This window comes from Hypanus sabinus, chromosome 3 (assembly GCF_030144855.1).
Source record: "Hypanus sabinus isolate sHypSab1 chromosome 3, sHypSab1.hap1, whole genome shotgun sequence".
NCBI lineage: Eukaryota > Metazoa > Chordata > Chondrichthyes > Myliobatiformes > Dasyatidae > Hypanus > Hypanus sabinus.
The window spans coordinates 130,737,838-130,762,672 of NC_082708.1; the positions used below are offsets into that span (position 1 = coordinate 130,737,838).

The window sequence follows — 24,835 nt, forward strand, 5'->3', positions numbered from 1 at the left end:
ATGCTGCCTGGTTTAGAGAGTATGGATTATGATCAGAGATTAAGGCAGCTAGGGCTTTACTCTTTGGAGAGAAGGAGGATGAGAGAAGACATGATAGAGGTGTACGAGATATTAAGAGGAATAGACAGAGCGGACAGCCAGCACCTCTTCCCCAGGGCACCACTGCTCGGTACACGAGGACATGGCTTTAAGGTAAGGGGAGGAAAGTTCAAGGGGGATATTAGAGGAAGGTTTTTCACTCAGAGAGTGGTTGGTGCATGGAATGCACTGCCTGAGTCAGTGGTGGAGGCAGATACACTAGTGAGGTTTAAGAGGCTACTAGACAGGTATATGGAGGAATTTAAGGTGGGGGGTTATATGGGAGGCAGGGTTTGAGGGTTGGCACAACATTGTGGGCCGAAGGACCTGTACTGTGCTGTACTATTCTATGTTCTTATTGTGGATGCCTTTATGTGTAATGTATAACCAATTCCGGATAAACAGTAAACCCAGCTGAAGAACAGAATATTTACAATCAAATGAAAGCCTTCTGATGTGAGCTGACAAGTTTCCTCTTTAGAAAAGAATATGATGACAGATTATTCAAATTTTTCTTCCAGCAGCTTCATGCTGAGATTACTGTTGGTTATAGGAATTGCATGTTTCAGGAGATTCCAGGTACAAGGGAAATGAATCGTAATTCTCTGAGGGATCTTGAACTTTGATCCAGATGTGTCAAAGGTTAAGCTGGTATGTAAGTGTAGGTATCTTTATTTACATGTCTGCGATGTTGAGAGGTAATAACAGTGCAAGAGGCTGAAAGCCTTGTTCAGATTGTCAGACCTTCCATTGCCATTTTGGTATCCCACACAGGGAGGAAGATACTTGCCCTGAAAGTACTTCTAGATAGATTCAGTAGATTTCTTCCCGGGCCAAGAGGTTTGCCCTGTAAGAAAAAATTAAATAATATTAACCAGCAGCGGTGTTCAAAAGATTTAGGGGCTTCATTGAAACACAGGAATCTGAAAGTGATTGACAAAAATAGATTCCAAAAATCTGTTCCTTCTGTCTGTTGTGTTTAAAAGTCTGTGGAAACTTTATCTTTGAGCACATTCAAGACCGAGATTAATATATCTTAGAGAGAGTCAAAAACATTTGGAATGTGGAAATAGTATCAACCCTGATTTTTTTTATTGAATTGTTATGTTTTGTAACCTCAAAACATATTGAAGGAAAAGCGTGAGAGCCAGGAAATGTGTCTACTTAGTTTTTTTCCATTTTAGTGAGGTGTGCACATATGACAAGCTGGTGTAATGACGGATGCTATTCATGTACGACTTACATATAAACCATAATGAATTATGTATAGAAACAATGAATCAAGCAATATATTTACAATATTACATGATATTACAGAAATATTAAATACACTGCACTCCTCCTTGCTTAACTATAAATTCCAACTCAATCTTGAATGCATTTCAACTCAAATATGTAATGTATTGCTCTCTAGTCATCTTATATAGTATATAATACCTCTATTTCATCGATTTTCTCTTTTATATTTGCAGTTTGTTGTCTTTTGCACATTGGTTGTTTGATCACACTGGGTGTGGTCTTTCATTGATTCTATTGTTTCTTGGATTTACTGAGTATGCCTGCAAGAAAATAGAAAATGAATCTCTGGGTTGTATTTGGTGAGAAACATGTCCTTTGATAATAAACTTACTTTGAATTTTGAACTTTAATACAACTACTAGACAGACATCCACAGCACAGTAAATTTTAAATTGTCCCATTCAGGCCTGAAGATTTAATCACTGTGGTGGATTTCTTACTCTTGTGGGATAATGCTTTTCCTGACAAGAGAGCATCACTCTGTTTGGTAGGTGAGACTTGTGGATGTAAGATGATCTCAGGTTCTGGGACCACCTTCATGGTGGTTGTAGGAGTTGACTCTGGGACATTAGGAAGTGGCTCTGACAGCTCTGGCCATGTTTCTTTTCTAATTATTAACTGCTCTCCTCAGTTGTTGACATCAGACACATTGTTCACTGTGCAGGAAAGTGATCCAGTTCTATCCTTAATCTTTCCACGTACCAACTTTTGATCTGCTCTACTCCCTCACTGGGGATTACTTATACTGGAGTGAAACATCAAACTTCCTTGTTTGAGGAGCCCTCAATTTGGCTCAGCTATTTGTCCTGCTTAATCCTTCTGAGATTGGGTTTGAGGAGATGCAAACATGAATGCAAGTGGTGACCCAAGGACAGCACAGCTGGTTACGGAGTGTGCTGCATTGCGATATTCAAGGAGGAAATTGGTGAGCTTGTGATTCAGTGTTAGTGTAGTGTGTTCTGCTGACATTGCTCACAGGGTATTCTTGCGACTCTGGACAAACCCTACCACCAAGCCATTTAAAGGTAGCTGGGTGCTACCAGGCAGGTGTAATATGTCGTATTCCATTCATTTTCTGTAATGACTGAAACTATTCCACAACAAATTGTGGTCCATTGTCACTGACTAAGTGTTCTGGAACAGCAGTCCTTGAGAAGAGGCTTTTCAACACAACAGCAGTGTGAGAGGCTGTAGTGGAAGCTAGTGAAAACACCTCTGTCCACCTTACTAGCTGCAACTACCCCTACCAAGAAATTTATGCCCATGAATAGTCCAGCAGAATCTGCATGAAACCCCTGCTGGGGCAATGCAGGCCATTGCCTGGGATGGAGAGGTGCTGCTCTTGGCATCTTCTCGATGTTCTGGCATCCGAAACAGTGCATAACATTGGTCGACTGATCTATCACAAGCCACCAGACAAAGCCTCAACCCAATGCTTTCATTTTGACCACACCTAGAAGACTGGTTTGTAGCTCCTCCAACACTTTAGGTCTCAGCTTGGATGGTACAACAACTCAATCCCCACATTACACAACTCTTGTCAAGGGGAAGCTCATCCTGGGGAAATAGGCATGTCTGCTGCAGATTCTATGTAGAGTTGCCCTGTAGATCTGAGGCAACGTGAGGCCTTTTCTGGCTTCCCTTAGGATCATCTCTGTTGTAATAGGGAGACTCTCAATTTGTGTTAGGGAGAATACGTCAAGAGGAGTGTCCTTTTTTGTAAATTTTTCGGGTATTTCCTTTTCCAAGGGTATAGGAGGCAATTTGCCAGCATTTCAATGATTAATTGTCCTCTTGAATTCGATCTTGGAATTGTGTCCTCAAGAAACAGAGCCTGTGTCTATATTTGTGTTGTTGCTGTTAGTGGAACACCCTCCTGTGGATTGAAAATGGACACTGGTGTTTGATGATTAGTAATGAGGGTAAACTCCCATACAAATACTGATTGAAACTAATCACACCCCAAACCAGACTTAAGAGCTCTCTGCCAATCTGTGCGTAATTTTTCTCTGCAGCAGTAATGGAATGTGATGCAAAGGCCATGGGGCATTCACTTCCATCACTATAACATGCAACATAACTGCACCTAAACCAGGTGAGGAGACATTACAGGCAAGCTTCACTGCGCAATGGGATCATGATGTCTGAAGACAGTGTCTGACATCACCATTTCCTTTAACTTCTGGAAATCCACCTTACACTGCTTTGACCATTGCCATTTCTTCCCAATCTGTAGTAATGAGTTCAAGGCAGACATCCCACCTCTCACGGAAGTTCCAGGAGTCTCCCATGTATTGATAGTGGCTCCCTGATGCATGCAAATTATATACAATAGCCTGGAAATTGAATTTTTTGAGAGCAAGAGGAGGGGGAGAGAGAGAGAGAGAGCATCCTTATTGGTCTCTCTTTGTGCTAAGTAGACCTATCAGTTTTCTCTGTGGACGGGCTTTACTGTCAACCTCTCTCTCTTTCATTGTCCATCAGTTCAGTTTAGTGTCCTGCACCGCCATGGCAGAGTGTTCCAAAAAAAGAAAATATAAAATGTACTTCACCCCAGACTACACTAAAGTGTACCCCTGCCTAATAGGGGTCAAAAGCAATGACAGTTTTGCTCGCTGCACTGTTTGCAACAGTGACTTATGTCTCAATTGACCTTGAGAGACTGGTGCCGAACTACAAAAGTTTGCCAGTTGATGAGTTCTGGGGGAAGCTGTCCAAAGTAAAATCTGTGAGCAGTTGAGATTCAAAGAGCTCCGCCAGTTGATGAAGCTGCTTTCGGTGCTGCCAAATTCTAACTGTGATGTAGAAAGGGCATTCAGCATGGTGCGTTCCATTAAGACAGAATTCAGAAGTCAGCTGTCTCACAAAACACTTGTGAATCTGATGTCTTGTAAAATGAACAAATTCATTGATACAGACTGCTATGAGGTTGAGACTTCCGGCAAAATGCTCAAATCTGCCAAGCAAGCCACGTCACAGTATGAGGAAAGTTTGTAAAAGAACTAGAAAAGCTATTTGCATTAGCATTTAGCTATTAGTATTGAGACTGCCAACAAAATACTCAACAAGGAATATATATGTGTTTAACAAAATACCAACAAAATACTCAACAAGGAATATATATGTGTTTAACTGGGTGACCGTCGAATCTTATTCATTTTCATTAAATGTGTACTTAGGCATCCAGCTGGGTAATGCTAGAATAGTTGTCTGTGCCCTGAAGTGGAGACGGTGATGTAATTACAAATGCGTGGGATAGTTGGGAGACCATTTTGTTTTCTGCAGAAGCAGCTGGTGGGGCTCTGGGATTAAGTTCCTCCCAGAGATACTGGGCATGGTGAGGAAAAGTGAGTATTAATGGACGATATCCATGTGAATTCATTTATGCTTGTTGGCAAATCGAGAATATTGGTAATTTGACATGTTTTACATGTGGATGCTTTAGATTTTCATGAGTGAAAGCATCGGCGCTGGATAGTGTGGCTTGTGCGAAGTTCCTTACTGGCCAAGTAGGTCAGTCTTCCTGTAATTTAACTATCAGGCAATATCTTGTAAAAGTTGTGCCAAAGTGTACCTTTTGTCTAACTTTATTCCATCATGACTGATTGTGAATGTAATAGCGCAACGTGAATGTTTAGTCTCCCTTTGGAAGTTAAGCACGTGTGTACTCAAAGCTGTCTTAGATGTATTCGCTTACATTTTCGCTGCAATGTATAAGGTCCAGGGTTGGTGGGATTCTAATGTTTGGATTGTGTTCCTTCAGAATTGCCACCACCGTATTAGTTTTGTGCGGTTTGCTTTATGTATTTTTATACTGCATACACAATCCGTTGATCCACAGGGGTGTGGATCGAAGGTTAAACGGAGATTGTAATGGCAGGGACTGGTTGTAAATTTATTCATTTGTTTTAAGACCCTCTTCTGGGGTCTAAAACAGATAAAGGAATTAAAACCCAAAAAAGTATTTGTTGTCCTGAGTGTGTACTTTTCCCCAGGCTACAAAATATATATGAGTGTAAGTAGTTTCAATATGTGATCAAATAAATTGTTGTGTTCTTTCATAATCAAATGTCCTGTATACATACACCCTTGGAAGTTGATGGGGGGGTTATGGGGTTGCAGGGAGTGGGGGTGGGGGTTGGTGGTGCTACCTCCCTGAAATGGGTTTTTGCAGGGTGGGATGTCTGTCAAGGGGTGGAGCACTCTAGCCATTTTTTGGAAGGAACCTGTAATAAAAAGGACCACAACTGTGACACATACTTTGGCCTTGCGGCATCCACCACTGCTTGAATTTTCTCAGCATGCTTGTGTAAATCTGCGTCAATGTTGTGACCACAGTGAGTGACGCTTGGTTTAAAGAATTCACATCCGTTGCATCATGCTCTGAGCCTATATTCTTTGAACATTGTCTTTAGATTTTGGAGATGTTCCTTGTCATCCTCCCTGGTAACAATGATGTTATCTAGCTAACACTGAGTGCCTGGACAGCCTTGCAGAACATGGTCTATAGCTTTCTCTCTCTGTGTGTGTGTGTGTGTGTGTGTGTGTGTGTGTAGAAATACTTTGCAGTCTTCCATCACCATCTGTAGGAAGGCCTCAGCTGTCCACTTTGCTAAAGTGTTTCCCTCCAGAAAGGTTTGCAAAGACATCTTCTATCCTATGCAGAGGGTATTGATCTACTTTGAGTATTGGGTTGATGGTGACCTTAAAATCACCACAGATCCTCACAGACTCTGTCTTCTTGGCTGCAGGACACTGATGTTGCCCAAATGTTTCACTCAACCTTGGAAAGAATTCCTTCACCTTTACATGATCTAGCTCCCTGGCTATTTTTTTCACATCTGGTATAAGGAACTGGATGGGCTTTGTAAAACTTGGATGTGGTATTTTCATTTAACACTATTTTATCGTTAATATGTTCAAGTTTTCCAATGCCATCCTTCAACAAAGCTGTGGCATCACCCAGTATCTTTTTAATTTGCTTCAGTTGACTATTTCAAGGGATGTGGCATGCAAGCAGTGGACGGCTCTCCAATCAAGGAGTAGTTATCTTAGCCAATCACAGCCCTACGATGCTGGTCCTTTTGTTTTTCAAAAGCAAACACGAAGAAATCTGCAGATGCTGGAAATTCAAGCAACACACACAAAATGCTGGTGGAACACAGCAGGCCAGGCAGCATCTATAAGGAGAAGCACTGTCGATGTTTCGAGCCGAGACCCTTTGTCAGGACTAACTGAAAGGAAAGATAGTAAGAGATTTGAAAGTAGCAGGGGGAGGGGGAAATGTGAAATGATAGGAGAAGACTGGACGGGGTGGGATGAAGCTGAGAGTCGAAAGGGTGATTGGCAAAAGGGATACAGAGCTGGAGAAGGGAAAGGATCATGGGATGGGAGGCCGAGGGGGAAAGAAAGGGGGAAGGGAGCACCAGAGGGAGATGAAGAACAGGCAGAGTGATGGGCAGAAAGAGAGAAAAAAAAGGAGGGGGGAAAAGCTAAATATGTCAGGGATGGGGTAAGAAGGGGAGGAGGGGCATTAACAGAAATTAGGGAAGTCAATGTTCATGCCATCAGGTTGGAGGCTACCCAGCCAGTATATAAGGTGTTGTTCCTCCAACCTGAGTGTGGCTTCATCTTGACAGTAGAGGAGGCCATGGATAGACATATCAGAATGTGAATAGGACATGGAATTGAAATGTGTGGCCACGGGGAGTTCCTGCTTTCTCTGGCGGACAGAGTGTAGGTGTTCAATGAAATGGTCTTCCAGTCTGCGTCGGATCCTACCAATATATAAAAGGCCACACCGGGAGCACCGGATGCAGTACCACACGAGCCGACTCACAGGTGAAGTGTCGCCTCACCTAGAAGGACTGTCTGGGGCCCTGAATGGTGGTGAGGGAGGAAGTGTAAGAGCAGGTGTAGCACTTGTTCTGCTTAGAAGGATAAGTGCCAGGAGAGAGTCGGTGAGAAGGGATGGGGGGGACGAATGGACAAGGGAGTCGCGTAAGGAGCCTTTTGTTTTTACCACATACATGTTCAATATGGCTTGTTTGTTGTTGTGTTTCACTGTTAAGAATGCCATTCCCACAGGAGTTGTCTTTTCTCCAGCATATCTGCAGGCTTCAGTTCAGCTTCTTAGAAATGCCAGTCAAACTCATTTTGTGGAATGACTGATACAGTCAAGCCAGTGTCCACTTCTGTTCACTTTCAGTGTAAGCCATAGTGCTTGTCTCTTATTAGTTTTCACATTGTAAATCTTAAGGTTACTCAGTCCTGTGGCACTGTCATTATCATGAGATTTTTCATCAACAGCATGCAGATTGGTGTTCTTTAACTTGACTTTTTATCTCTTTCTCTTTACTGTGCAGTCCATTTATTGTTGTCTACCTGATATGATCTTTGTATTACCTTGAAACCTGCAGTGGTCTTGTGTCATGAGCCCCTGCTACAATGGCAATACAATTTATTCAGCCAGGCAGGTTTCTGTTTTTAGATGTTGCAACTTTTTTTACACTCACTTTCATTCCTGACTGCAACTCAATCCATTTCTGCCTATGGTTTCCAATGATACAGAGATTTTAACTGCTCTTTTAAATGAGAGGTTTGCTTCATTTAGGAGCAGTTTGCAAATGTTTGTGTAAGATACCACAAAGGAAATGATCTCTCAGTACATTATTAAGCCCATAACTGAATTGACAATGCTTTGACAATTTCTTCAATTCAGTCACGTAAGCTGAAATGGACTCACCTTCCTTTTGTTTCTACTTATGAAACCTAAATGGTTTCAATTTCTAAATGTTCCTGTATAACTTTCATGATATCAGCAAAGCTCATTTCAGCTGGTTTCGTTGGAGCAGTCAGACTTCGAAACAAGCAGTATGCTCCTCCACATATTACAGTCAGCACTGGCAATTCATTGATGATCTCATTTGCTTTAAAATACTGCTCAATTTGTTCAGTATATATCATTCAGTTATCTGTTGTTAAATTAGACACATCTATCTTTCCAATGTGGTCAGATATTTCTGCTTTATACATTTATTATTATCACCCATCACTCACCATTTATGATCCTGTAGGTTTTGTTCATCTTCTACATTTTTAAAAGGTTGATAATCTCTCTCCCCTTTTGAAGAAACACATGGTGCGCTTTTTAAAAACTCAAACATCTCTCTCCCCCTTCCGAAGAAAAACAAGCTTCACTTCAATAGGTAGGTTATTTTTCAAATGTCCTTGTCACCACTGTTAGATTTTGTATCTCCAAAGCTAACTGAAAAAAAGGTACAGCTTCTCTTTTAGTGAGGCATGCACATGACATAACATAATGATGTCTGCGATTTACACACTTGTATATAACCTGTAATGACTTGTGTAAACAAAGAAAGCATCTTTCAGGGACCTTGTGCTGTATTCCTGCTGCTGTTTGCTTGTTACAAAGCAACCGGTCTTTCTGGAGCTTTGTTTGTCACATGTATATGAAAAGATCCAAATTTACAGTGAAATGCGTTGTTGCCTCAACAACAACAACAGTCAGAGATATGCTGGGGACAGCCCTCAAATATCCTTATGATTCCAGTGCCAACATAGCATGCCCGCACCTTACTAACCCTAACTCATACCTCTTTGGAATGTGGGAGGAAACCAGATCACCTGGAGGAAACCAAACCAGTCAGAGGGAGAATGTACAGACTCGTTACAGATGGCGGTGGGAATTGAATCCCAATCTTAAGCTGGTACTGCAAGGCATTATGATAACCGTTACACTCCCTATGCAGTAAACAATGAAAGATAGTTTAATCATCAGATCGAACAATGTAACAGTACATTCCAAAACTGTCAAATAACTACAAAGATACAGTAAGTGCAAATCTTTGAGGCAATGGATTAAGAACTGATGTGCACCAGTTGTTTCAAGCTGTTCAGGATTTGATTGCTGAAATCCATTGATTTCTCATTAGAAATGTTTATCGAGGGCTTGGCTGATGTTGGCAATTACCAGTGACCTCCCAAAAACAACTGATTGCAAAGCAAAATCAAAATTTAGAATAAGAGCAGAAAATTCTAGAGATACTCAGCAAGTCAAGCAGTATCTGTGGAGAGAGTTAACAATTATCATTTCAGATCTATCACTTTTCATCAAAACTGTGAGACACAATACAAGAAAAGTGTTTTACATTTGCAGGAAGGGGGCAAGTTGGAGAGAGTAAAGAGAATAACTACAATAGGATAGAGAGTCTGTTGTCATGGTGACACACACGTGCTGATCCATCTAAGAGGGTGATGTATGCTTGTTTATCTCAGCTGGTCTTTCTGGAGAAATGGAAATAGAGGGAGATGATAATAAGCCCCAGAGAGAGAAAAAAGAAAAATCCCTGGAACTGTGAGCTGCAGAACACAACAGTTCAGATGTTAATATTACAGGTAAAATTGGGTGTCACTTCACAGAACACTTCTTCAGGCAAAAATCATGACTTGAGCTTCCTAATGCCGATCACTTTAATTCTCCTTACGCAGTCCTATTCTGACATCTTTGCCCTCCTGTGCTGTTCTAGTAAAGCCCAAGGTAAAGTTTGTATCTTCAGCTGATCTACTTCTAGACGTGTTGCAGCCCTCAGGGCTCAATATTGAATTCAACAATTTCAGATAACCAACCTGTCATGTTTGTGTCAGAACTGGCCTGTTCTGGTGTTATGTTATTCGCCTATAATATTAACTTGGCTTTTTTGTCTCTCCACAGAATGTGTCTCTTTTTATGACAGTGGTATTGGGGCTGGTGGTTTACAAGTTGAGTTTGTGATTGGTCCACAGAACTAAAAGGTTGGGTGGATGCATTGATGACTGATTGGCCGCTTCTGTGGAGAAGTTCCAGTTCAGTTTCAGTGCACAGGTTAGCCCCAACACATGTAGTCTGTATATTGCTGAGTAGTTGGAGGCACACCTGGTCTATTGGTCTCCGGGCAAAGCAACAGGTCTATAAAGAACCAGACAGAGGGCTTGATACACATATCTGACCCTCTCAGATGTATGCTAACTGTAGCACATCTAGTTCTGCCCCATTCCTTTCAATGGAGTTGTTGAAGTACCTATGGTCGTCCAGCTGAAGTAGTCCTAAGCAGGAATATTAGATGATTCCCTTTGAAGCTGCGTACAAAGTTTTGCCATTCTCCGGCAGTCATTTTATATTTTGTTTTATTGATATTTTAATTCATGTAAGCCAAACATGAACATAATTAGCCTTTTAAACAATTTTAATTTTGAGAAATAAATTCTATAAATTAAAATTTAGAATGAAATTTAGCTGTTTTGGTACATTCAATTGTTCTGATAGCAGGAATTATTAGAAATCTGCAACAGTGGTGCATAGGCAGGCCCTTCTGCTGCCTGCTGAGTCACCACTAGAGGAATGGGTCCTCTTGATAGCTCTGTAGTTACAGGACATTGGAAAGGGATAGTTGAAGAAGGTAAATCTGATTGTGGACAAATTGTGAGGTGTTGGCTGGTAACAGCATGATTCAGCCTATTGATTTTCTCCATTTTCCATTAAATTGATTTGTAATCAATTTAAATGGTTTCAGGGATGGCAATATTGATTCATGAATCTGCTAACCAGGCAGACAATTAGATGGGGGCAGAATTTTCCTAAATTCCTAATTTATCAGTGATTCACTCCTTTTACCATGTAAGTGCTACATGGCCTCCCACTAGTTCCTCAGCCCCCATCTACCCAACCTCATGAAAGGAAATGTGCACCAAGACTGGTGAGGAGTTCCTCAAGTAAAGTGGAAGAGGCATGTTTTCAGATAAGATGAAGAAAATAGCTGGCAATCAGCAGGTTGGATGATCCAGCCCAGTGCAGGTCCAGGCCTCGGTACCAATACCTACATTTGTTAGTACTGACTTTTGGTGTCATCTTCTGTAGAGTTACAAAATGATTGTAATTGTGTGACATGGATATTGAAAATAACACTAACTAGAAAAAGTAAATGTTCTGATAACTTAATTCTAATAATGGTGTTTAAGAAACATTTGTCAGATTACAAATCCAGGAATCTGATATTTGAATGCACAAACAAATAGTCCTGTTTTATGCCTTTGTTCTTCCTTTAATCCCTGAATGACGCTAGTAGTGCCCTTGGGTTTACAGAACTGTGCAAATGCGCCCAAATATCTGATATATGATATTGTTCATCAACAGCCTTTCCCTGCATTCCGGTTACCTGGCATTCCAATATTGTCTGAGGATGGTTGTAGTGCAACAAAAGCTTGGGACCATATTCCAGTGCAGAAAAACTCTTGCTAAATGTGTGTTGTCCAATATTAAATGAGACATCCTTTAAAAATGCTGAGAGAGTTTAACTTTTGATATAGGTGCCTTGAAAACCTGTTCATATAAATATTACAACCTGGGGTTTTGATCAATTTAACTGAATTTTTATTTGTGAATCACTTGCTCCAGAGCCCAAAAACAGGAAAAATTGTAAAGCATGAAAAACTAAAATGTCAGCAGTTTAAAAGTGTTCATTCCCCCTTTGCTCAGTACTTAATTGAACCACCTCTCGCAGCTATTATAGCCAGTAGTCTTTTTGGATAAGTCTTTGCACAACATGACAAGCAAGATTTGTCCATTCCTTTTTGCAAAATTGCTCAAGCTGTGCAAGGTTAGTTGAGGAGTAGCAGTGAACACAAGATTGAGGTCTTGCTAGAGATGTTTGATCGGGCTGAGGTCAGGATTCTGACTGGGCCACTCAAGGACTTCAATTGTCTTCATCTGAAGCCACTCCATGGTTGCTCTGACAGTGTGCTTTGGGGCATTGTCCTGCTGAAAGATGAACTTCCTCCCCAGCTTAAGCTTCCTGGCAGAGGCTAGCAGGTTTTTATACAGGATATTTCTGTATTTTGCTGCATTCATCTTCCTATCTATCCTGACAGATTTCCAGACCCTACGGCTGAAAAGCATCCTCACGGCATGATGCTAACTCCACCATACTTCACAGTAAGGCTGCTAATACTGGCTGATGTGTAGTATTACATTTATGCCACACATACCATTTAGTGTTCAGGTCAAATGTTCCGCTTTAGTCTCATCCGACCACAAGACCTTCTTCCACATCTTTATATTATCTTTATGGGCAAGGGTATCCTTAATTTTTTTAGCCAGGGCTTCTTCCTTGCCACTCTTCCATAAACACCCTTTCTTTGCAAGCTCTTAGTGATTGCAGAGCCATCCCCAACTTCAGCCACTGACTCCTGCCGCTTACTCAGAGTGACTGTTGGTGTCACAGTAGGTTGTCTTACAAGTGCCATTCTTTTCTGATGGCTAAGTTTAGAGTAGCGGCCTGTCCTTGGCAGTGTGGCTGTGGTTTCATATTTTTCCATATTTTCATTCCAGACTGCGCTGAGATCTGAGGTATGTCCAATGCCTTTGAGTTGGTCTTGTACCCTTACACACATTTGTGCTTCACTAATGTAATTTCCTGACTTATCTTGAATGCTCCTTTGTCTTCATTTTGTTTTGGTTTGTTGAAAATCTACCATACTCCCGTCCCATGATCATTTCCCTTCTCCAGCTCTGTATCCCTTTTACCAATCACCTGTCTGGCTCTCAGCTTCACCCCACCCCCTCTGGTCTTCTCCTATCATTTTGCATTTCCCCTCACCCTGCTACTTTCAAATCTCTTACTATCTTTCCTTTCAGTTAGTCCTGATGAAGGGTCTCGGCCCGAAACGTCGACAGCGCTTCTCCCTATAGATGCTGCCTGGCCTGCTGTTTTCCACCAGCATTTTGTGTGTGTTGCTTGAATCTACCATACTGTTGGGCCTTACAGAGAGAGGGGGTATTGATTCTTATGAATTCATTGTAAAGAGGTGATCCTCTAGTTTTCTACATCAACAGATTGGATGAGTTGGTGAGGTAATATTGCACCCGAGGAAAGTTAGTGTGGTAATTACAAAGGGGATGAATGCATTCTCAGCCTCACAATTCTGGTTTTTAATTTTTAGTAAATTGTTGAGAGGTTTTGGAATTTTTCTTTTGATTTGACATGATCCACAACGTTTCATAGATTAGCTCAAAAAATCCTATTTCAATATATTAAATTTTAAAAATGAGACAGTAAGATATGAAAATAGTTGTGGGGGCTGAATACCTTTTCAAGCAATTGTAAATATGTACTGATGTATGTATGTATCTATATATGCATGAAACATAAATGTTTCTGGCAAAATTATGTACAGTGGTATGGAATCTAGTCTGCACTGGAGCAATGTGCCATGCATCAGGAGCTCATTAATTAAAATTAGCTTTTTATAAATTTCTGGCCTTGAAGTTACTTTAGATAGCACAATAATGCTTCTGTGATGAAATAGCATTTCATCAGACAAATTGCAAATGAAACCATGGAGGATGTGCCAGGACTACTTTAGAAGTCTCGTATACTGTCTGCAAATCTTGTCTCTGTAATGCACTTTTGTCACTGTCACACATGATTGATGGCACTCTTTCTGCTATAAAACAATGTATCCTTTGACTGTGAACAAAGCCATGGGAATTCTACATGCATACTTAAAAATAATGAAATAATTTCACTTTATGCAGCCTAGAATATACAAAGTAATATCTCTGTTATAGCCATATAATACAGAAGAATACCATGATTAACTTTGAGCAAATCTGTCAGAAGAAGAATATAATTCAGGATCAAGGCAGCCTTAGCAAATGAAACACAGCCTTTTACAATCTTATTAAATCCTTACTTTATAGCTAGGTTTGAATTATAGAGAAGAAATGAGCTGAACAGTAGCAAAATAACATGAATGCTAGATATCCGAAACTCGAAAAAAATAGAAATTTTTTCTGTTTTCAGGCAGAAGCTGTGTAGATTATTTTAAGGTCTACCATCAAAACTAAATGTCCATTAATTTTCTCAGTCGATGCTACTGACCAAATGTACTAAGTTATCCACTAATTATTTACCCCGATCAATTAACATTCTGGCACTGTGTTCATGCAAGTGTTGTGCTTAACCAGAGAATTGCCACAGAAGTCAGCGGACTTTTAAAAATTCTCCAATATACTATGTCCAATCATTAATTCATGCCATCAAACATTTCATTATTTATTAATATTGCTAGTTTAAAAATGTTTTAAAATGTGTGGGAGAATTTGTGTAAAAGTTGGATTTTCTCAGGTCATTTGTAGCCCTAGGTGCTTCTATATTGTATTCTCACAATCTAGTTTTTAATATGTTTACTAGGATGCAATCGCCCACTAACAGAACGCTATTAATAAGATCCAAAACAACATTAGTACTGTTTTCTATTTTTTGTGGACCGTAATTGAAATTTCTCACTTCATTTTAAATGATGATTCCTCAAAATTATTTATGGAATCTAACATTTTATTAATTGTACAGAGGTCCCAGAATTGCAACACTAATATTGTGCATGTTAAGTCAAGTCAAGTGGCTTTTATTGTTACTTCAACCATAACTGCTGGTACAGTACACAGAAAAAATGAAACAACGTTCCTCCAGGACCATGGTGCTACATGAAACAACACAAAACTACACTAGACTTCAAATCTACACAGGACTACATAAAGTGCACAAAACAATGCAAGACAGTACAATAATTAATAAACAAGACAATAGGCACAGTAAAGGGCAAATTAGAGTATAATAATAAATTATGTAAATGTAATTATAAACAATGTTTTAGCAGGAACCGAGAAAGAAATGAGCGAAAATTGCAAAGGGAGTGGAGTGGTGTTCAGGTGGGGGGGGGGGTGTGTGTGTGTGTGTGTGTGTGTGTGTGTGTGTGTGTGTGTGTGTGTGTGTGTGTGTGTTGCTGTCAGAGTAGACATTTGGAATTAGGAGTCTAAAGGCAACTCAATGAAGCTTAATTAGAGATTTTAAACTGGATTGAAAACTTTTTAAGAAGGACAGTGAAATCTGAAACAAAACCAGAAAGCTCTGGAAACATTCAGCAGGTCAAGCAGTACATATTGAAGGAGGAAAAGAAAGAAAAGCAATGCCTGAAGTCAGAAGGTTGAAATCTCCACATTCCTTGGGGTGAATGTTACCAGTAACCTGTCCTGGTCCAAGCACATGGCCAAGAAAGTTCAACAGCACCTCAATGTCCTCAGGAGGCTGGAGAAAGTTCGATTTGACCCTCACTAAATCTTAACAATATACCATAGAATGTGTCCTGTCTGGATGCATCGTGGCTTGCTATGACACTATTCTGCTTGGGATTGCAGGAAACTGGAGAGTCGTAGACACATGCAATTCCACTCTTTGCGTGATTATGCAGAAAGTTTGAAGTTAATAACTCATTGGGGTGATTGATAGGTTCATGGCCTAAGATAGAAGGAGATGAGTTATTAACTTCAAACTTTATGCCTAATCACTCAGAGTTGACCTGCATTTGCATGTAATGAGAGCTGTATAACTCATCTTCTTCTAACTTAGGCCACAAACTTATCAATCACTCATCTGTGGACATTTTCTGGTGGTCCAAGATCCGAATGCTCCACAACCGTTGGACTAAATGTGTACATGTAGGAGAGGGCTGTGTTGAAAAATAAATGTGCCAGGTTTTCTAAAATTGACTCCTTCTACCTTAGGCCATGAACTTATCAATCACTCCTCGTAAGTGACAACAACTGCACACAATAGTCCAAATTATGCCTCACCAATGTCAACATAACATGCTATCTAATGTACTCAATACATTGATTCATGAAGGCCAATGTTCCAAAGGGTTTCTTTATGACCTATTGACCTGTGATGTTACTTTCAATAAATTATATATCTGTAATCCTAGATCCCTTTGTTCTACCACATTCCTCAGTGCCCTAATGTTCACAGTGTGAGACCTGCCCTGGCAGGTCCTACTGAAGTGCAAAACCTCACACTTGCCTGCATTAAATTCCACCTGCCATTTTTCCACCGGTTTTTCTAGCTGTTCCAGATCCCTCTCGAAGCTTTCCTCACTGCCCACTATATCCCCAATCTTGATGTCATCTGGAAATTTACTGATCCAGTTAACCACATTATCATCCAGGTCATTGATATACTGTAGGTGATAAACAACAAAGGACCCATCACCGATCCCTGTGGCACGCTCCTAGTCACAAGCCTCTAGTTGGAGAGGCAACCCTCTGCTACCACTCTCTGCCTTCTCCCACAAAGGCAATGTTTAATCCAATGTACTATCTCATCCTGACTGCCGAGCGAATGAACTTTCTTTACTAGCCTCCTGTGTGAGATCTTGTCAAATGTCTTACTAAAGTCTTTGTAGACAACATCCATTGCCTCGTCTTCATCCACTTTCCTGGTAACTTCCTTGAGAATCTATGTAAGGTTGGTTAGATGTGACCTATTATGCATGAAGCCATGTTGACTATCCTTCAACAGTCTATATCTATCTAAATGCTTATATATCCGGTCCCTTAGAAAACCTTCCCCACAACTGACGTCAGATTTGCTGGCCTATAATTGCTTTGTCTATGTTTAGAGCTTTTTTTAAACTGCAGAACAACATTGGCTCGTCTCTGATCATCTGGTACCTCTCCTGTCACTAAGGATTTTTAAATATCTCTGTTAGGGCCCCAGCAGTTTCTGCACTTGCTTTGCATAAGATCTGAGGCAACATCTTGTCAGGCCCTGGGGACTTATCAGCCCCAGTTTGCCTTAGGGTAGCAAACACCTCCTCCTCTGTACTCTATACAGGGTCCAGGAAGTTGATGCTGCTTTGCCTCACTTCTGTAGATTGTTTCCATCTCCTGAGCAAATACAAATGCAAAGAAATAAGTTCTCCCCTGCCTCTTTTGGCTCAACACATGAATTACCATTCTGATCTTCCAGACGATCAATTTTGCCCCTTCTAATCCTTTTGCTCTTAACATATTGTAGAACCCTTTAGGAATTTTCTTCACCTTGTCTGCTAGAGCAACTTCATGTCTTTCAGACTTCCAGATTTCTTTGAGGTGTTTGCTGACATTTCTCATACTCCATAAGCACCTTACTTGTTCCTCCTTGCCTATACCTGCTATGCACCTCCTTTTTTTCTGAACAAGGGCCTCAATATCTCTTGGAAACCAAAGTTCCCTGCACGTTATCTTTACTGTTAATTCTTACACACACGTACAAGCTTCATACTCTCTAAATTTTGTTTTTGAAGGCCTCCCAAGTTCAAAGTACACCTTTGCCAGAAAATAGCCTGTCGCATCCCATGCTCGCCAGATAATTTCTGATACCATCAACATTGGCTTTTCTCTAATTTAGAAGCTCAACCTGCACACCAGACCTATCTTTTAGCAAATTTACTTTGAAACCAATGGTGTTGTGGTTACTGGATGCAAAGTGTTCCCTTCTTCTGTCACCTGTGCTGTCTCATTCTCTCATAGCAGATCCAGTATCACACACACTCTCTTGTTGGGACTTCTACGTACTGATGAAGGAAACTTTCCTGAACACATTGGATGATCTCTATCTCATCTAGATCTTCTACTATATGGGATTACAGTCAATATGTACAAATTTAAAATCACCTACTATAATAACCTTATGTTTCTTGCAACAGTCTGCAATCTCTTTACAGATTTGTTCCTCTAAATCCCTAGGACTGTTAGGTAGTCTGTAATATAGCCTCATTAACGTGGTCATAACTTTCTTATTTCTCAATTCCACCAATAACACCTCACTGGACAAGTTCTGCAGACTATCCTGACGGAGCACTGCCTGACTAGTAACTCCACCCCCCTCTTTTAATCCTTCCCACACTGCTGAGGATAAGACAATGAAAGAACAGAATATTGAGCTGCCAGTCCTGTCCTTCCTGCAGCCAAGTCTCACTGATGGCTACAACATCATGATTGCAGGTGTTGATCCGTGCTCTGAACTGGTCTGCCTTTCCTACAACATGTATTGAAATATGCACAGCTCAGATCTCTGGTCACACCATGCTCAACTTTTTGATTCCTGACTTTGTCTGAGGTTTTACCAGTACCTTCCTCCACAAACTCTCTGCTAACTGCTCCGGCACTCTGGCTCAGATCCCACTGCAATGCTGGTTAAACCCCACCGTGCAGCATAAACAAACCTGCCCGCTATGATATTGTTTCCCCACCCCCCCCCCCAGTTCAGGTGCAAACCATCCCTTCTATACAGGATCCACCTTCCCTGGAGTGAGCCCAACGATCCAAAAATCTTATGTCCTCCCCCTCCCCACCCACCCACCAACTACTTAGCCATGTGGTAAACTGTATAACCTTCCTATTTCTGGCCTCACTAGCATGTGGCATGAGTTACAATCCTAAGATCACAACCTTGGAGGTCCTGCCCTATCTCCTCTTACGATAAGATGGAATCTTGACCTTACAGTCTACTTCATTATGACTTTGCTGGCTATTGTCTATCAGTACTGTGTATTTTCTGTAACTGTAACACTTTATTATTGTTTTATCTTGTACTATGTCAAATTACTGATGTAATGCAGTGACCTATATGGATGGATGGTTTGCAAGACAAGCTTTTCACTGTGACAGTGATAAATCTATTTCTAAGTTTTTTGAGCTGATTGTTCTAATCAGGTTAACCTGGATTTTGTGGTCATCAGAGAACCGACTGTAATTGTTCAATTGTTTATAGGTTTTGAGCTGCTGCATGTGGTACTTACAGATCATTTTTTAACAGTGTCTCCTATAGGGGAACTGAAAATAGGAAACTAGACATTATGGCCTAGAAATTTGATCATTCAGCATCTCTTAATGTGCAAATTCTGACAATTGAATAGATTGCAATAGAAATAATTTCCTGGTGGAAGTGTCCCATGGGGAAATTGGGCAGGGTGCTTCCATATGCTTTTTGCATTTTCATGTCATATGCTTTTCTGATGTGGGGCACACTTGATGATTTCACTGTTTGGCCAATATCCATCTGCACACTCACCAACATAAAAAGGAGCTCAAATATTCAATCTGTAACAGTCATGATACAGTTTCGGCACAACTTGGAGCAGATTATCTACTTTGTGCTTGTACTGTATTTAATATTTTTATTGAGCTGACGCAAGGAGAATTGACCTGAAAGCTCCCTAGATACCTTCAAAAATCTACACAGTATATTGGCTACTTTCTTTGGCATTATGCTGTTGACATATTCATAACAGAAAGAAAATCAGTTAAAACCCCATAGCATTTGATTCAGAACTTTCAACTGATAGTGGTTTACCTGTTTGATAACTTTATTACATGGGTTTGATGGTCCAACTCTATGTCACAGTGACCCTTTCATGGTTGTAGTCTCTTTGGTTGCTCTGAGTCCACAAACATGTCATTGATGATGCATGAGAAGCTTCGGACTGGAATCTGGGATCAGCTAAAGGTCAGACTGACTGAGAATGAAAAGACTGCAGCCTGCCAAGCCTGGTTTATCTCCCTGTTTCAGGAGTCCTTCTTGACTAATCCACTTATTCCTCACTATGCTAATTTCTGAGGTGATGCTTTGACAGACCTGTTGTTGTTGAGTGCCAACAGGTTGCTGTTGACTCACGGCGACCCTATGGATGGTGTAGTTATCTGTAGGGTTGTTGTGGTAAGGCCTCTCCTCTACACAGATACTGCTGCTGCCCAGGTTGGGACGCTGTCAGATTTGAACCCAGGACCATCCACCTGGTAGTCCAGTGCTGATGCCATTACACCACTGGCTGGCCCTTGGCCAGACCTACACTCACATTTTTCTGTCAGCACTGGTTATCATGACCCTTCCTTCCATCCACCCCGTGTCTCTTCTTACGAGTAAAAAGATTTTTACTTCTCCTTTTCTTCTCATCTGGGTGAGGTGGAAGCTCGGTGGCCTTTCCTGTTACACTGCAAAGACAAAACTTGAGAGCTGTTGCCAGAATAATTTTATAGCAACATGGTAACACGGAAGTAATGAGGGTGTGTACTATGACCTAAATGATGGGAGTGTAGTAATTGCAAAGAAAGCTGTGAGTAATCCTGTCTTAACTGCAGTTTACACCTGTCCTGGCTATTCAGGACTAATGGGTATGGCCTAAATTCTACACCTGTCCATGTACGTCCTCCCTCATCTCTATTGAGGGCCCCAACAGCCCTTCCAACACTTCACCTGCAAATCTGCAGTGGTTGTCTATTGCGTATGGTGCTCTTGGAATGGATTTCTCTACATTGGTGAGATCCCTTGTAACTTGGGGGACCACTTTGCTGAGCACCTCCACTCCACCTGCCAAAAGCGGAGCTTCTTGGTGACCGAACATTTTAATTCTGATTCTCACTGTTGTTCCGACAGGTTGGCCTATGAACTCCTCTTGTGCTGAGATGAGGCCATCCTTGGGGTGAAGACACATCACCTTTTATTCTGTCTGAGTAGCCTCCAACCTGTTGGCACGAATGTCGATTTCTTCTTCCAGTTAAAAAAAAATTCCCTTCTCTTACCTTCTTCTATTCCCCACTCTGGCCTCTTTCCTCTTCTCATCTTCCTATCGCCCTTCTCCTCCTTCACTTTCTCCTGTTGTCAACTCTACTCTCTTAACAGATTCCTTCCTCTTCAGCCCTTTATCTTTCCTGCCCACCTGGCTTCACCTATCATCTTCCAGCTGTCCTCCTTCCGCTCCCCCACCTTTTGATTCTAGCATCTTCATTCTTTTCCAGTCCTCAAGAAGGGTCTTGGCCTGAAAAGTTGACTGTTTATTCATTTCAATAGATGCTGCCTGGCCTGCTGAGTTCCTCTAGCATTTTGTATGTGTTGCTTTGGATTTCCAGCATCTGCAGACTTTCTTGTGTCATTGATCCTTTTCCCATTGGTTGTAGTGAGGTTTCTTCTCTTTGAGAGGGAAACTGCATTCAAAAGGGGACCTCCTTCTCAATGGCAGAGCTCCTTCCTTGTCTTTGCCTAAATGGGGTCTTTGTAGTAGCTTTTTGCTGATTGTCCTATGGGGGACTTGACCTACTGTATGGAAGGGGTAAAATATCAGTGGTGGGGTTTGATGAGGGCATGTGTTTGGGGTTGGGGTGTGGGTAGAGTAACAATTTTTTGGTGTGCATGTCAGTAAACACTGAATCACTGTACTTACGATAGGGTACTTATGTCACCTTGACATTTTTAGTAACTTTATGAAATATCTTCAGACATTACTGGATGCTTGAGAATCCCCCTTTTAGATGACTTTGTCTTAGTCACGCTCTTCTTATGGGTTTTTTGCATATGCCCCTGCCAAAGCAAAGGATATCCCTCACGACCTCTGCCAAATGCAGAGCACTGCAATATTGTGTGAAGAGAATCACAGAACACCATCTCTTTTGCAGCCTTGCACTCTTCCATGAGGCCTATTTTGCATGGGTTTGCCCTCTTGGATGGTGCACACTTAAGGATTGATGCTCTTTTGTAATTGATATGAAGGACAATATTCACATCTGCATTGATTTGAACCTACCCAGTTTAGGAATTGTGCACATCTAATTCTAGGATCTGTTTCTGAGTGTAATCTACCTTAATAATGTTTAAATTAAAAAAAATATATATATCAGTGTTACCACTTTTTTAAAGGCCCTGACTCAGAAATGATTGTTGAGCTACGATGAAATCTTCTGCCACTTCAACAAATTATGAATCCTCAGGGAAATATGTCAAATCCAAGTCTGGCAATAAGTACAAAGACGCACTTCATACTTCATACTGATCCCTTATAGCATATTTAAGGATAGTTTATGGCATAATTACTTCAGCTTCATTTCCTTCACTATTTCAATGCCAAATCTTGGTGAGGTTCTCATGCTGCAAAGTATTTGATTAAGTAAAATCAGACAGCAACTTCCAGCTTTCAGAATTTCCTGTCAAACTTACTTCATAATGACAGATTATGCTAATTTTGTCAGCATTATTTCTATTGTAAAAATATGAACCACCATATCTGCATACATCCTCAGTTGGTGGAAATGTTAACTCAGTAACAGCACCCACATTGTCAGTATCACTGATCGTGAAATATGCACCACGTCTTATCTTTTACCAGCCATATGGCACATGAAAGTTGGAAGTAAATGCTACAAAGAAAAGTACAACGTTGAGAACTGAATGATCTAAACCTTCTGCTATCTTACTAAAATTGAAAACATGTCAACTTTTAAGAAAAATTATGAAGTTATGCGTTTTGCACATCCAGCTTTTTAGAAACGAAAGCCTAAGCAACACAAGGTAAAATGATATGCCAACATTGATTTAGTTATCATAGCTAAATCACAAATGAGAGAAAATCTGCAGATGCTAGAAATCAAAGCAACACATATACAAAATGCTGGAGGAACTCAGCAGGCCAGGCTGCATCTATGGAAAGGACCCTTCATCTCTCCTGATGAAGGGTCTTGGCCTGATACATTGACTGTTTAATCTTTTCCATAGATGCTGCCTGGCTTGCTGAGTTCCTCCAGCATTTTGTGTGTGTTGTTATGGATAACCAAATGCTTGCTGGCCACAAGACTGCTTGGGCTTGGAATGTAGGGATGTTCTTGTTTTGATGTGAACAATTATTTTGAATCGCAGAGAACTGAACTCGGTCTTAAACTAGGTCTTCTAGTTTTGTCTACTGCCCACAAAAGCCTTCTCTGCTAACCAGTATATCTTCATATTTCATAGTCTGTCTTTTCTGACAGCTTCAGTTGGTGGAAGCATGTTCACATTATATTACTTTGGTTGCATATGTTTCTCTTGAGTTCTCTACTAATTCATTTATGATTACGCTGTACTTAATTTGAATCGGAATTGTTTTATTATTGTCACGTATGGGGTCGTAATCGTTGTTACTAAGGAGTTGTTGCTTGGGAAACTGAAAGGGCTGAAGGTAGCTAAGTCACCTGGACCAGATGGACTGCATCCCATGTGATGAAAGAGGTAGCTGAAGAGATTGTGGTGGCATTAGTAATGAACTTTTAAGAATCACAAGATTCTGGAATGGCTCTGGAGGACTCGGAAATTGCAAATGTCACTCCAATCTTTAGAAAGGGAAGGAGGCTAAAGGCAGGGAATTATAAGCCAGTTATCCTGATTTAAGTGGTTGGCAAGATGCTAATAAGAATGAGGTTTTGGGGTACTTGAAGTGACATGATAAAATGGGCCAAAGTCAGCATGGTTTTCACAAGTGGAAATCTCGTCTGACAAATCTGTGGGAATTCTTTGAAGTAATAACAGGCAGGATAGACAAAAGAGAGTGAGTGGATGTTGCTTACTTTGACAAAGTGCCACACATAAGGCTGTTAAACGTGGTATCATGGGAAAGATACTAGAATGAATAGCAGGTGGACTGATTGGCAAGAGAGAAAGAGTGGGAGTAGAAGAGGCCTTTTCTGGTTGGCTGCCAGTAAGTAGTTATATTCCGCTGTGTTTGAATTTGGGACCGCTTCTTTCCATGTCATATGTAAATAATCTGGATGACAGAATTGAAGACTTTGTGACCATGTTTGCAGAAATGTGTGGAGGGGCAGGCTGTGTTGCAGAAACAAGGAGTTTGCAGAAGGACTTGGACAGATTAAGAGAATGGACAAGGAATTGACAGATGGAATGCAGTGTCAGGAAGTGTAACATCATGCACTTCAGTAGAAGGAATAAACATGTGGACTATCTTCTAAATGGGGAGCAAATTCAGAAATTGGAGGTGCAAAGGGACTTTTGAGTCTTGGTGCAGGATTTCCCAAAGGTTAATTTGCAGAATGAGTTGGTAGTAAGGAAGACAAATGCAATGTTAACATTCATTTTGAGAGGACTAGAATATAAAAGCAAGGATCTGATGCTGTGACTTTATAAGGCATTGCCACATTTGGAGAACTACAGGTAGTTTTGGGCCACTTTTTCAAGAAAGGATGTGCTGGCTGTGGTGAACTACATATACCTATCTGGATATGCCTCCTGATGACTGCTCCTGTGGCTCCTCCCACAGGCCCCTGTATAAAGGCGATCAAGGCCTGAGCCCGGCCTCTCAGTCTCCAGGATGTAGTATGGTGGTCACTTACTGCTTGTTCCTTCTTCCAGTCAATAAAAGCCGCTATCTCGCCTTATGTCTCAGAGTGAGTTATTGATGGTGCATCACTGGCACTGGAGAAGGTCCATAAGAAGTTCACAAAAATGATTTTAGGAATAAAAGGGTTAATGTACTGTATGGAGAGCAATTGATGGCTCTGGGCCTGTATTTCCTGGAGCTTAGAAGAATGAAAGGGGATCTCATTGAAATGTATTGAACTAGGCAACCATGCAATAGTCTTATAAAAACAGGGTTGCTGCAGTCCTTGAGCCCAGTGGCATGCGTTTCCTACCTTTTGCCTGATGGGAGAGGGGAGATGAGTGAACATCCAGGGTGGGTGGGGTTTTGATTATGCTGACTTCTTTCCTGAGGTTTTGAGAACCATAGATGCAGTAGAGTTCATGCAGGGACATGAACACCCTGTAGA

At 41.0% G+C, this 24,835-nt stretch overlaps 1 protein-coding gene and 1 long non-coding RNA gene across 6 annotated transcripts in view; one reads left to right on the forward strand and one right to left on the reverse strand.

The window, feature by feature from the left end:
- inpp4b (inositol polyphosphate-4-phosphatase type II B) overlaps positions 1-24,835 on the forward strand; it is a 786,855-nt gene that overhangs the window by 46,585 nt on the left and 715,435 nt on the right. The window lies entirely within an intron of this gene.
- On the reverse strand, positions 869-24,788 carry LOC132391665 (uncharacterized). The gene is made up of 3 exons (XR_009511300.1): positions 24,701-24,788; positions 1,516-1,637; positions 869-925 (listed from the first exon to the last, which is right to left on the reverse strand). It is a non-coding gene; the product is annotated as an uncharacterized LOC132391665 (long non-coding RNA).